This window comes from Oncorhynchus gorbuscha, linkage group LG09 (assembly GCF_021184085.1).
Source record: "Oncorhynchus gorbuscha isolate QuinsamMale2020 ecotype Even-year linkage group LG09, OgorEven_v1.0, whole genome shotgun sequence".
Taxonomy (NCBI): domain Eukaryota; kingdom Metazoa; phylum Chordata; class Actinopteri; order Salmoniformes; family Salmonidae; genus Oncorhynchus; species Oncorhynchus gorbuscha.
The window spans coordinates 31,902,730-31,914,812 of record NC_060181.1 but is presented as its reverse complement, the minus strand read 5'-3'; positions in this window follow the sequence as shown (position 1 = coordinate 31,914,812).

Here is a 12,083-nt window from a genome sequence, read left to right as displayed (position 1 = left end):
ATCTTCAGATTAGCCTTAACGTCGGTAGCCCTGCCCCCTGGTAAATAGTGTATGATCGTTGGATGATTATTTTTAAGTCTAATACTGCGGGTAATGGAGTTGCCACTGTCTAGGGTTTACAATTTGTCAGAGCTAATGGTGGGAGGCTTCGGCGTCTCAGACCCCGTATTGGCCTCTGACACCGACTCATTGCTTTATAGGGAGAACCGGTTGAAAGTTTCTGCCGGCTGAATGAGTGAGCATTCCTACAGCATTTCCTTCCAGAACCCATGAGAAAATTGTTAGGCTGCGGCGACTGTGTGAGGAGATTTATACTACTATCTGTACTTATTTGTGGCACAGACGCTGTTTCAACCTTTCCTTCAATTAAATGACCCTAGCCTAACGATTGCGTCTGAAGCTGGGCTTGTAGCATGGCTATCCGCACCACAAGGCGATCGTTCTCCTGTATATTATGAGTACAGCGACTGCAATTAGAAGGCATCATGTTAATGTTGCTACTAAGCTTTAGCTGTTGGAGGTCCTGTAGAACCATGTCCAGATAAAGCATCCAGGGTGAAAAAGTTGAATGAAAAAAGTTGAGCGAGGGAAAAAATAAAAATATAAACAGTCAATTAAAAGAAAAAACATAAAGTTGGCAGGTAGCAAAGTAACGCTAGCAACAAAACTGACAGGAAATGACGTCAGCAGTGAAGGTATGCTTCAGCAAATGCACATTATCACAGGGGTGTTGGAAGACATCATCTAAGTATCCTAATTCATGCCCCTCTTGCTGCCCTGAATGCCTCTGCTGATCCTATAGCTATTGCATGCAGTAACCCTATGCTTATGAACCATGAGTTATACTGTTATACTGTTAGCACTGAGGTGGTGTGTCCAATCAGGAAGTCCACTGTGCGCAGCTCACCCTGCACTAACATAAATAACCAGAGCATGACTGCCTCTGCTCAGCTTCCCAGTAAAGCAAGAAAAACATTCAAGCATCCCAGAAAAGTGTTACAAATAGCCCACATTAACAAACAAGGTTCATGAAATCAATAACTTGCTAGTAACAGATGACATTCATATTCTTCTGAAACTCACTTAGATAAAACCTTGACGATACAGTGCTAGCAATTCATGGTTATAAGATCTTCAGAAAATATAGAAGTGCTAGAGGTGGAGGTGTGGCTGTTATATTGTATATTCAGAACCCCATTCCTGTAAAGCTTATAGAGGATCTCATGTTAAATACTGTTGAAGTAATATCGCTACAGGTTCATCTGCCTCACCTAAAGCCCATTCTGGTGGGAAGCTGCTATGGACCACTAAGTGTTAACAGTCAGTATCTGGATAATATGTGTGAAATGCTGTATGTGATATCAAAAGAGAGGTATATTTTCTGGGTGATTTAAATATTGACTGGTTCATCAGGCTGCCCACTGAAGAGAAATCTTCAAACTGTAACTAGCGCCTGCAAACTGGTTCAAGTTATCAGTCAACCTGCCAGGGTTGTTACAAACAGCACAGGGATGAAATCATCAATAAATATTGATCACATCTGTACTAATGCTGCAGAAATTTGTTTGAAAGCAGTATCCACATTCTTCGTATGTAGACATCACAATATAGTAGCCATATCTAGGAAAACCAATGTGCCAAAGGCTAGGCCTAATATATTGTATAAGAGGTCATGCAATAAGTTTTGTAGCGATACCTATGTTGTAGATGTAAAGAGTATTTGTTGGTCCATGGTGTGTAATGAGGAGCAACCAGATGCTGCCCGTGACACATTTATGAAATTGCTTATCCCAGTTACTAATAAGCATGCACCCATTATTAAGAAAATTACTGTAAAAACTATGAAATCCCTGTGGATTGATGAGGAATTTAAACATTTTATGGCTGAGAGAGAAGAGGCAAAAGAAATGGCAAATAGGCCTGGCTGTACAACCATTGGCAAACGTACTGCAAATTGAGAAATCATGTGACTAATCTGAAGAAAAATGAGAAAAATCTACATTATAAAACAAATATAAATGATATATCTAATAATAGTGAAAAGCTTTGGAGCACCTTAAATTACATTTTCATCAGAAAGTGTCACGAATCCCGTTTCCTGAGTCTGTTTTTTGCCTGTGTTCTGTCCTGGAGTGTTTTTTCCGGCGTCCTGGAACACACCCTGTCTGGTTGCCGGGCAATGTAGCCAGTTGGGAGTTCTGATTACCCGCACCTTGTATCCCATCAGCTATCTGCACACCTGGTCCTGATCATCATCTCTCCTCTTCATAAGCCCGGACCTGACATCCATTCCCTGCCGGATCGTTAGCCATGAACAGTATGTTGTGCCATAGTATCAGCCTCAAGTTGGATATAATTTTTTTTCTATTTTTTTTAATGTATTGCTTGCCGTAAACTTACCTCTGTTTGTTCTGTGTTCAGTTATTCACCCGGATCATTTACCCCATTCCCACCTGGTCGTCGGAGGATTCCGCTACCCCATTGGATCCACCTATTTACTCCCATCAACTCACCACCGCTGCCCGCTACGCCACCTGGATATATCTACCCATTCACATTCACTTAAATAAATACTCACCTTCTTCCTACTCTCCTTGTCCTGGTCTGCTTCTGGGTTCGATTTTGAAAGAATGTGACAGAAAGGCAAACTCTGCTCCATCATTCATTGAATCAGATGGCTCACTCATCACAAAACCCACTGATATTGCCCACTACTTGAATTGTTTTTTAATTGGCAAGATTAGCAAATTTAGGCATAACATGCCAGCAACAAACGCTGACACCACATCCAAGTATATCTGACCAAATTAAGAAAGACAAGCATTGTCATTTTGAATTCTGTAAAGTAAGTGTGGAAGAGGTAAAACAATTATTGTTGTCTATCAACAATGACAAGCCACTGGGTCTGACAACTTGGATGGAAAATGACTGAGGATAATAGCGGATGATATTGCCACTCTTACTTACCATATCTTCTATCTAAGCCTACTAGAAAGTGTGTGTGTCATGTTTTGTCATTAATTATCATGTCTTGTCCCTGTGCTTCCCCTTCTATTCGTTTCCCTCTGCTGGTCTTATTAGGTTCTTTCCCTCTTTCTATCCTCTCTCTCCCCCTCCCTCTCTCACTCTCTCGCTCTCTCTTCTCTCTATCGTTCCGTTCCTGCTCCCAGCTGTTCCTATTCCCCTAATCAATCATTTAGTCTTCCCACACCTGTTCCCGATCCTTTTCCCTGATTAGAGTCCCTATTTCTCTCCTTGTTTTCCGTACCTGCCCTGTCGGATCCTTGTCTATATTCACCGTGCTGTGTCTATGTTTTGCCCTGTCGTGTCGTGTTTCCCTCAGATGCTGCGTGGTGAGCAGGTGTCTGAGTCTGCTAGGTTCAAGTGCCTTCCCGAGGCAACCTGCAGTTCTTGATCAAGTCTCCAGTCTGTTCTCGTCTTTACGAGTAGTATTATGCCTTTTGTTTTGTTAAGTATCTTACTGGATTAAAGACTCTGTTTTCGCCAAGTCGCTTTTGGGTCCTCATTCACCTGCATAACAGAAGGATCCGACCAAGGAATGGACCCAGCGACTACAGAGGCTCGTAACACTGCCGTCAAGATCCAAGGAGCCATGCTCGGCAGACACGAGCAGGAATTGTCTGCTGCTCGCCATGCCGTGGAGAACCTGGCCGCTCAGGTTTCCGACCTCTCTGGACAGTTCCAGAGTCTTCGTCTCGTGCCACCTGTTACTTCCTGGCCTGCCGAGCCTCCGGAACCTAGGGTTAATAACCCACCTTGCTACTCCGGGCAGCCCACGGAGTGCCGCTCCTTTCTCACCCAGTGTGATATTGTGTTCTCTCTCCAACCCAACACATACTCTAGCGAGAGAGCTCGGGTTGCTTACGTCATTTCACTCCTTACTGGCCGGGCCCGAGAGTGGGGCACAGCTATCTGGGAGGCAAGGGCTGATTGTTCTAACAATTACCAGAACTTTAAAGAGGAGATGATTCGGGTTTTTGACCGTTCAGTTTTTGGTGGGGAGGCTTCTAGGGCCCTGGCTTCCCTATGCCAAGGTGATCGATCCATAACGGATTACTCTATAGAGTTTCGTACTCTTGCTGCCTCTAGTGACTGGAACGAGCCGGCGCTGCTCGCTCGTTTTCTGGAGGGACTCCACACAGTGGTCAAAGATGAGATTCTCTCTCGGGAGGTTCCTTCCAGTGTGGACTCTTTGATTGCTCTCGCCATCCGCATAGAACGACGGGTAGATCTTCGTCACCAAGCTCGTGGAAGAGAGCTCGAGTCAACGGTGTTTCCCTGCTCCGCATCGCAACCATCTCCCTCCTCTGGCTCAGAGACTGAGCCCATGCAGCTGGGAGGTATTCGCATCTCGACCAAGGAGAGGGAACGGAGGATCACCAACCGCCTGTGCCTCTATTGCGGATTTGATGGACATTTTGTCAATTCATGTCCAGTAAAGGCCAGAGCTCATCAGTAAGCGGAGGGCTACTGGTGAGCGCTACTACTCAGGTCTCTTCATCTAGATCCTGTACTACTATGTCGGTCCATCTACGCTGGACCGGTTCGGGTGCTACATGCAGTGCCTTGATTGACTCTGGGGCTGAGGGTTGTTTCATGGACGAAGCATGGGTTCGGAAACATAACATTCCTTTCAGACAGTTAGACAAGCCTACGCCCATGTTTGCCTTAGATGGTAGTCATCTTCCCAGTATCAGATTTGAGACACTACCTTTAACTCTCACAGTATCTGGTAACCACAGTGAGACTATTTCTTTTTTGATTTTTCGTTCACCTTTTACACCTGTTGTTTTGGGTCATCCCTGGCTAGTATGTCATAATCCTTCTATTAATTGGTCTTGTAATTCTATCCTATCCTGGAACGTATCTTGTCATGTGAAGTGTTTAATGTCTGCCATCCCTCCCATTTCTTCTGTCCCCACTTCTCAGGAGGAACCTGGCGATTTGACAGGAGTGCCGGAGGAATATCATGATCTGCGCACGGTCTTCAGTCGGTCCCGAGCCAACTCCCTTCCTCCTCACCGGTCGTATGATTGTAGTATTGATCTCCTTCCGGGGACCACTCCTCCTCGGGGTAGACTATACTCTCTGTCGGCTCCCGAACGTAAGGCTCTCGAGGATTATTTATCTGTGTCTCTTGACGCCGGTACCATAGTGCCTTCTTCCTCTCCGGCCGGGGCGGGGTTCTTTTTGTCAAGAAGAAGGACGGTACTCTGCGCCCCTGCGTGGATTATCGAGGGCTGAATGACATAACGGTTAAGAATCGTTATCCGCTTCCCCTTATGTCATCAGCCTTCGAGATTCTGCAGGGAGCCAGGTGCTTTACTAAGTTGGACCTTCGTAACGCTTACCATCTCGTGCGCATCAGAGAGGGGGACGAGTGGAAAACGGCGTTTAACACTCCGTTAGGGCATTTTGAGTACCGGGTTCTGCCGTTTGGTCTCGCCAATGCGCCAGCTGTTTTTCAGGCATTAGTTAATGATGTTCTGAGAGACATGCTGAACATCTTTGTTTTTGTCTATCTTGACGATATCCTGATTTTTTCACCGTCACTCGAGATTCATGTTCAGCACGTTCGACGTGTTCTACAGCGCCTTTTAGAGAATTGTCTCTACGTAAAGGCTGAGAAGTGCTCTTTTCATGTCTCCTCCGTTACTTTTCTCGGTTCCGTTATTTCCGCTGAAGGCATTCAGATGGATTCCGCTAAGGTCCAAGCTGTCAGTGATTGGCCCGTTCCAAGGTCACGTGTCGAGTTGCAGCGCTTTTTAGGTTTCGCTAATTTCTATCGGCGTTTCATTCGTAATTTCGGTCAAGTTGCTGCCCCTCTCACAGCTCTTACTTCTGTCAAGACGTGTTTTAAGTGGTCCGGTTCCGCCCAGGGAGCTTTTGATCTTCTAAAAGAACGTTTTACGTCCGCTCCTATCCTCGTTACTCCTGACGTCACTAGACAATTCATTGTCGAGGTTGACGCTTCAGAGGTAGGCGTGGGAGCCATTCTATCCCAGCGCTTCCAGTCTGACGATAAGGTTCATCCTTGCGCTTATTTTTCTCATCGCCTGTCGCCATCTGAGCGCAACTATGATGTGGGTAACCGTGAACTGCTCGCCATCCGCTTAGCCCTAGGCGAATGGCGACAGTGGTTGGAGGGGGCGACCGTTCCTTTTGTCGTTTGGACAGACCATAAGAACCTTGAGTACATCCGTTCTGCCAAACGACTTAATGCCCGTCAAGCTCGTTGGGCGTTGTTTTTTGCTCGTTTCGAGTTTGTGATTTCTTACCGTCCGGGTAGCAAGAACACCAAGCCTGATGCCTTATCCCGTCTGTTTAGTTCTTCTGTGGCTTCTACTGATCCCGAGGGGATTCTTCCTTATGGGCGTGTTGTCGGGTTAACAGTCTGGGGAATTGAAAGACAGGTTAAGCAAGCACTCACGCACACTGCGTCACCGCGCGCTTGTCCTAGTAACCTCCTTTTCGTTCCTGTTTCCACTCGTCTGGCTGTTCTTCAGTGGGCTCACTCTGCCAAGTTAGCTGGTCATCCCGGTGTTCGAGGCACTCTTGCGTCTATTCGCCAGCGCTTTTGGTGGCCGACTCAGGAGCGTGACACGCGCCGTTTCGTGGCTGCTTGTTCGGACTGCGCGCAGACTAAGTCGGGTAACTCTCCTCCTGCCGGTCGTCTCAGACCGCTCCCCATTCCTTCTCGACCATGGTCTCACATCGCCTTAGACTTCATTACCGGTCTGCCTTTGTCTGTGATTCTTACGGTTGTCGGGAAGACTGCTAAACTTCCTTCCGCTAAGAGACCGCACAAATCATAAACGCAGGATTAAGAGTCCAAGGTATTGTTTCATGCGGCCAGAGAGTGTGGCTTTCCACTACGCAACCTTCCTCTTACGACAGCTTCTCGTACCAGTTGACTGCCGAGTCCAGCGTTCCCTTCATTGGTCCGTTCCGTGTCTCCCAGGTCGTCAATCCTACGACAGTTCATTGGTCCGTTCCGTGTCTCCCAGGTCGTCAATCCTGTCGCTGTGCGACAAAGCGCACCGCTGCTTCTTCCGCGACATCTTCGTCGCGTCCATCCTGTCTTCCATGTCTCCTGTGTTAAGCCCTTTCTTCGCACCCCCGTTCGTCTTCCCTCCCCCTCCCGTCCTTGTCGAGCGCACCTATTTACAAGGTACATAAGATCATGGACATGCGTTCTCGGGGACGGGGTCACCAATACTTAGTGGATTGGGAGGGTTACGGTCCTGAGGAGAGGAGTTGGGTTCCGTCTCGGGACGTGCTGGACCGTTCGCTTATTGATGATTTCCTCCGTTGCCGCCAGGGTTCCTCCTCGAGTGCGCCAGGAGGCGCTCGGTGAGTGGGGGGTACTGTCATGTTTTGTCATTAATTATCATGTCTTGTCCCTGTGCTTCCCCTTCTATTCGTTTCCCTCTGCTGGTCTTATTAGGTTCTTTCCCTCTTTCTATCCCTCTCTCTCCCCCTCCCTCTCTCACTCTCTCGCTCTCTCTTCTCTCTATCGTTCCGTTCCTGCTCCCAGCTGTTCCTATTCCCCTAATCAATCATTTAGTCTTCCCACACCTGTTCCCGATCCTTTTCCCTGATTAGAGTCCCTATTTCTCTCCTTGTTTTCCGTACCTGCCCTGTCGGATCCTTGTCTATATTCACCGTGCTGTGTCTATGTTTTGCCCTGTCGTGTCGTGTTTCCCTCAGATGCTGCGTGGTGAGCAGGTGTCTGAGTCTGCTAGGTTCAAGTGCCTTCCCGAGGCAACCTGCAGTTCTTGATCAAGTCTCCAGTCTGTTCTCGTCTTTACGAGTAGTATTATGCCTTTTGTTTTGTTAAGTATCTTACTGGATTAAAGACTCTGTTTTCGCCAAGTCGCTTTTGGGTCCTCATTCACCTGCATAACAGAGTGCCCTCAGGCCTGGAGGGAAGCAAAAGTTATTCTCCTATGGCAATCTCCCAAAAAGTTATTCCTTTGAGAAAAGCTAAATCTCAACTAAATATTAACTTCATCACTACTTGTATTTGTGAGAGGTATTGACATGTTGAATGCATGCTGTCTGTTTGAACTACAGGTACACAGCTCGAACACCAATTTATACCCCACAAGACGTGCCACCAGAGGTCTCTTCACAGTCCCCAAGTCCAGAACAGACTATGGAGGTGCACAGTACAACTGCACAGTACTACATAGAGTTATGACGACATGGAATATTCCACATCAAGTAACTCATGCAAGCAGTAAAATTTGATTTATAAAGCAGACAAAAACGCACCTTATGGAACAGCGGGGACTGTGAAGAAACACAAACATAGGCACAGACACATGCATACGAAAAACACGATAACATACACACTATACACACACGTACATATGGATTTTGTGTGGTAGTAGAGTAGGGGCCTCAGGGCACACACTTAATATGTTGTGAAATCTATTATACATGTATTGTAATGTTTAAAACATGTATAACTGCCTTAATTTTGCTGGACCCCAAGAAAACTGCCTTGGCAGCAGCTAATGGAGATCAATAATAAATACAAATTCAAATATGTGCAAACAAACAAGCAGGTTCCAACAGTACGTATCTATAATATTCCATTATGTACAGTAGAGTATGCTGCCGTATGACTAATAGAATAAGAAAGCCATTAGCTAGTGTCTCTCCTACTTGTTCTAAGAGACACTGTTGTTAAGGGACCCAGTTGTTCTCAGATGACTTGAAGCAGAAGCTATCATGTCATTACACTTTGCCAGGATATCCCTCCCAAAGCAATTTGCTTAGTACACAAATTAAATTAAAAATGTCTTGAGTTAATTTGAAACGCAAAAGATGTGTTTGTTCTTAAGAGCGCTTCCCATTTCTCCTGAGTCACCTTGGGTTGAGGTTTGTTCCCCCATCTGTGCAAAATGATCAATACCCAGACTAGTGGAAAAGGGCAGGTGACACATGGCTGTGAAGGAGAGAAGTGATAATGGACCCACAGCTTGTCTGATAGCAGCAAGTCTCAACCTCTTCCTTCTCCTCCTCCTCCTCCTGTCTGTTTCTCTCTAAGTGTAACATATCAGGTGATTGTTTCCAATATGACTGTATTTCGGTTCAGGGACAAGATGCCTCTTGCTCAGTATTACTGTAGCAGAATATCAATTACTAGAAGGGAATCATCACATCATGTGTCTGAAATGACACCCCGTTCACTCTGTAGTGCACTGCTTTTGACAAGGGCCAATGGGCTCTGTTCAACAAAAGAAGTGCACTATATAGGCAATGGGATGCAATTTCAGATGCAACCTGGGTCTATAGTACCCACATTATGGATATATTGTGATGAAGGCTGTATGGCTCCATGATACCATGATCATCTCATCTAAAACATACATCTGCCATGTTGAGAGCAGAGGAGTTTGGATGAAGCTACTCATACCACATCTGTCGTTCCGTCCCTTATAGAGAGCTGTGTGATGGATGGCTGAAACAGGTCTTTCTGTGTTTTTCTCTCCAATGGAGAGTAATGGCATTACCAGGCAGAGATAGACAGCACTTTTTGTGATTTTGGACGAAAGGAACTAGGACTAACCACTGCACCACACCTGAGAAAGGCACCATGGCCAGAATTCATTAAAAAGCTTGTTGCAGTGCTGCACACTACACTACTAACAAAGAGCCTTTTTATTAAGTCAATTTCGTGACATTGCATTGATGGTAAACGCTGCAGAGGTCGACGCGGGCATAAATTACCGTTAAAAGTCCATTGTGATAAGCTTGTCAGCAACGTGTTTTTTCATTGAATTCTGGCCTTAGTATGACTTTGTGGCCTCTTGTACAAGAGTTTCAAACCTCTCCTGAGTGAGTCTATTGTATGTCTTAACTATAGGCTACTTACCTCAGTACCAGCCCTGGTCCATAATACCCACAATGTACTTGTCAGTGAGAGCACTAGTTTAATTCACTCTCATTTCCTCACATCTGAATTCCATTGGGAATAAAAGTGATCAGGGTTCCTGTGACAACTATAAAGGAACTATACTGGTTGCTAAAAGGAAAATGCACCCTGACACTCAAAGGCATATAGCCACAATGGGAACAGAGAAAAGCTTAGGGTGGTAACAATTACAACGTCAAGACATGCCGTTTCTGTCACTCAGTAACTGGTTGAACTCTTACTTCTTTTCAGAAAGACAAACACTTTAGACGTAAGCTCCATGCCAGTCAACCTTCTCCAAGTTGTAATGCTTCCACAGTGACAGTCAGTGTTGAGTTGTACTGAATATTTAACCATGTGATTTCCTACCAGTGGCCCTTGTTTTGTTGATGTTAGAGCAGAGGAAGGTGTGGCTTCCATTGATGTTGAACTGGACCATTGTGAGTGAGCTGAAACACAGGTTAGTAGCTGGAGCGAGGTATTATGCTTCATTTTCATTATTATCCATCAAATGTATTTCCTATACCAGTATTGTGACATGAGGCTTCTTCAAAGCCCATGCCAAAGTCATGCATTGGGAAACAGTAACTTACCCTTGCCCTCAACCTGCAATATACCCCCATTCAGGGGGTTTCAAGTTGAGATCCTGCAGTATCTGGTACTACTGACCCTTCCTACAAAGATATAGATGGTGAAGTTTACAACTATATTTTGGCCTGTGGTGAATCACACTTAAATGCTCCGCCTATTATCTAAAATAATGCAGTAACTGTTTTTAGACCCCTTTTTCGCAGGATTCTGTATGGTTATTTTTATATAAGTAATTGATTGCCCTTTAAGAGAGCTTCTATAAGAGAGTATAGGTCACATCATTAAAGTGTGCCTCTCTTCCAACTCTCCTCCAGACCCGTAGACCATGGAGACATTAGCATAATGTTTCTTCAGCCAATCTGGGTCTAAGTCGGCGTCCCAAATGGCACCCTGTTCCTTTCATAGTGTACTACTGTTGACAGAGCCCTACAGTATGGGCCCTGGTCAAAAGTAGTGCACAATATAGGGAAGAGGGTACCATTTTGGAAGCACAAAGATGAGATGAGTCGTGAGCTCCACTTCATCAGGAAATGAAGTGTAAAATAAATCCAAGATGAGACCTTGTTCTTTTCCTGGGATGGCGAGATAAAGATAAAGAGAGATTGAGATAAAGACAGATGGACAGATGGAGGTCACCTCGAAGAAGAGGAGTGAGGTTTATGACACTGAGCGTCATGATTATATCATTGTGCTCTTCATATTCACAAAAAGACAGCAACAGATGGTCTAACAGTGCAGGACTTAACCTTATGCGTCTGTGTCTGTGACCTGAAGAACACAGAGTAAGGACTGATCTTAGTCTTGTGTAGCTGACAGGAGATTCGTTTTTAGACTGAGGGAATCTATTCATAATCCTGTACGTGTGTGTTGTGTTGTCACTGCAAAACATGCCTTGCTTACTGAGATGTATTTTCATAGCAAATAATACTACAGACAGTTACAAGTGAGATTATTACTGTGTCTCAAATGCCCCATAGGGCTCTGGTCAAATGTAGCACGCTACACAGGGACTATATCTGTCATAGCAAGGCATCAGCTGGAATATTTAAAGACCTGTGAAGGTAACTCAAGGGCCATTAATGACATTTAGTCTCTATAAATATATGAACTTTACAGTGGAGAAATAATGATCTGCAATCATCTGTAATTACAGTCCATGAGGCTCATATATATTTCCCTCCTCCCGTGAATGAGTGAGGACCTTCCTCCTAGAGCTCAGCTTGGGTTGCGTCCCAAATGGTCCCCTATTCCCTATATACTACATTACTTTTGACCAGGGCCCATTGGAATGAGGGAATAAGGTGCTATTTCAGACAGCTTCTCTCTGTAATTAGCGAGCCACTGGTTTCAATCACTCTGCTGCCACTGAGTCATTCGTATCCTCAATTACCTTGAAACATTTTGGACGCGGATCAGACGAGGCCCGTCTTCGAGACGCTGCTCTCTCACTGCTGAGAGCGGAGCAGAGCTGTCATTGATTTGACGCTAATGGAATTTTAAATCTCCCCTCACAGCAGAGTAGCTCTACTTAAGTGCAAGTCCCAAT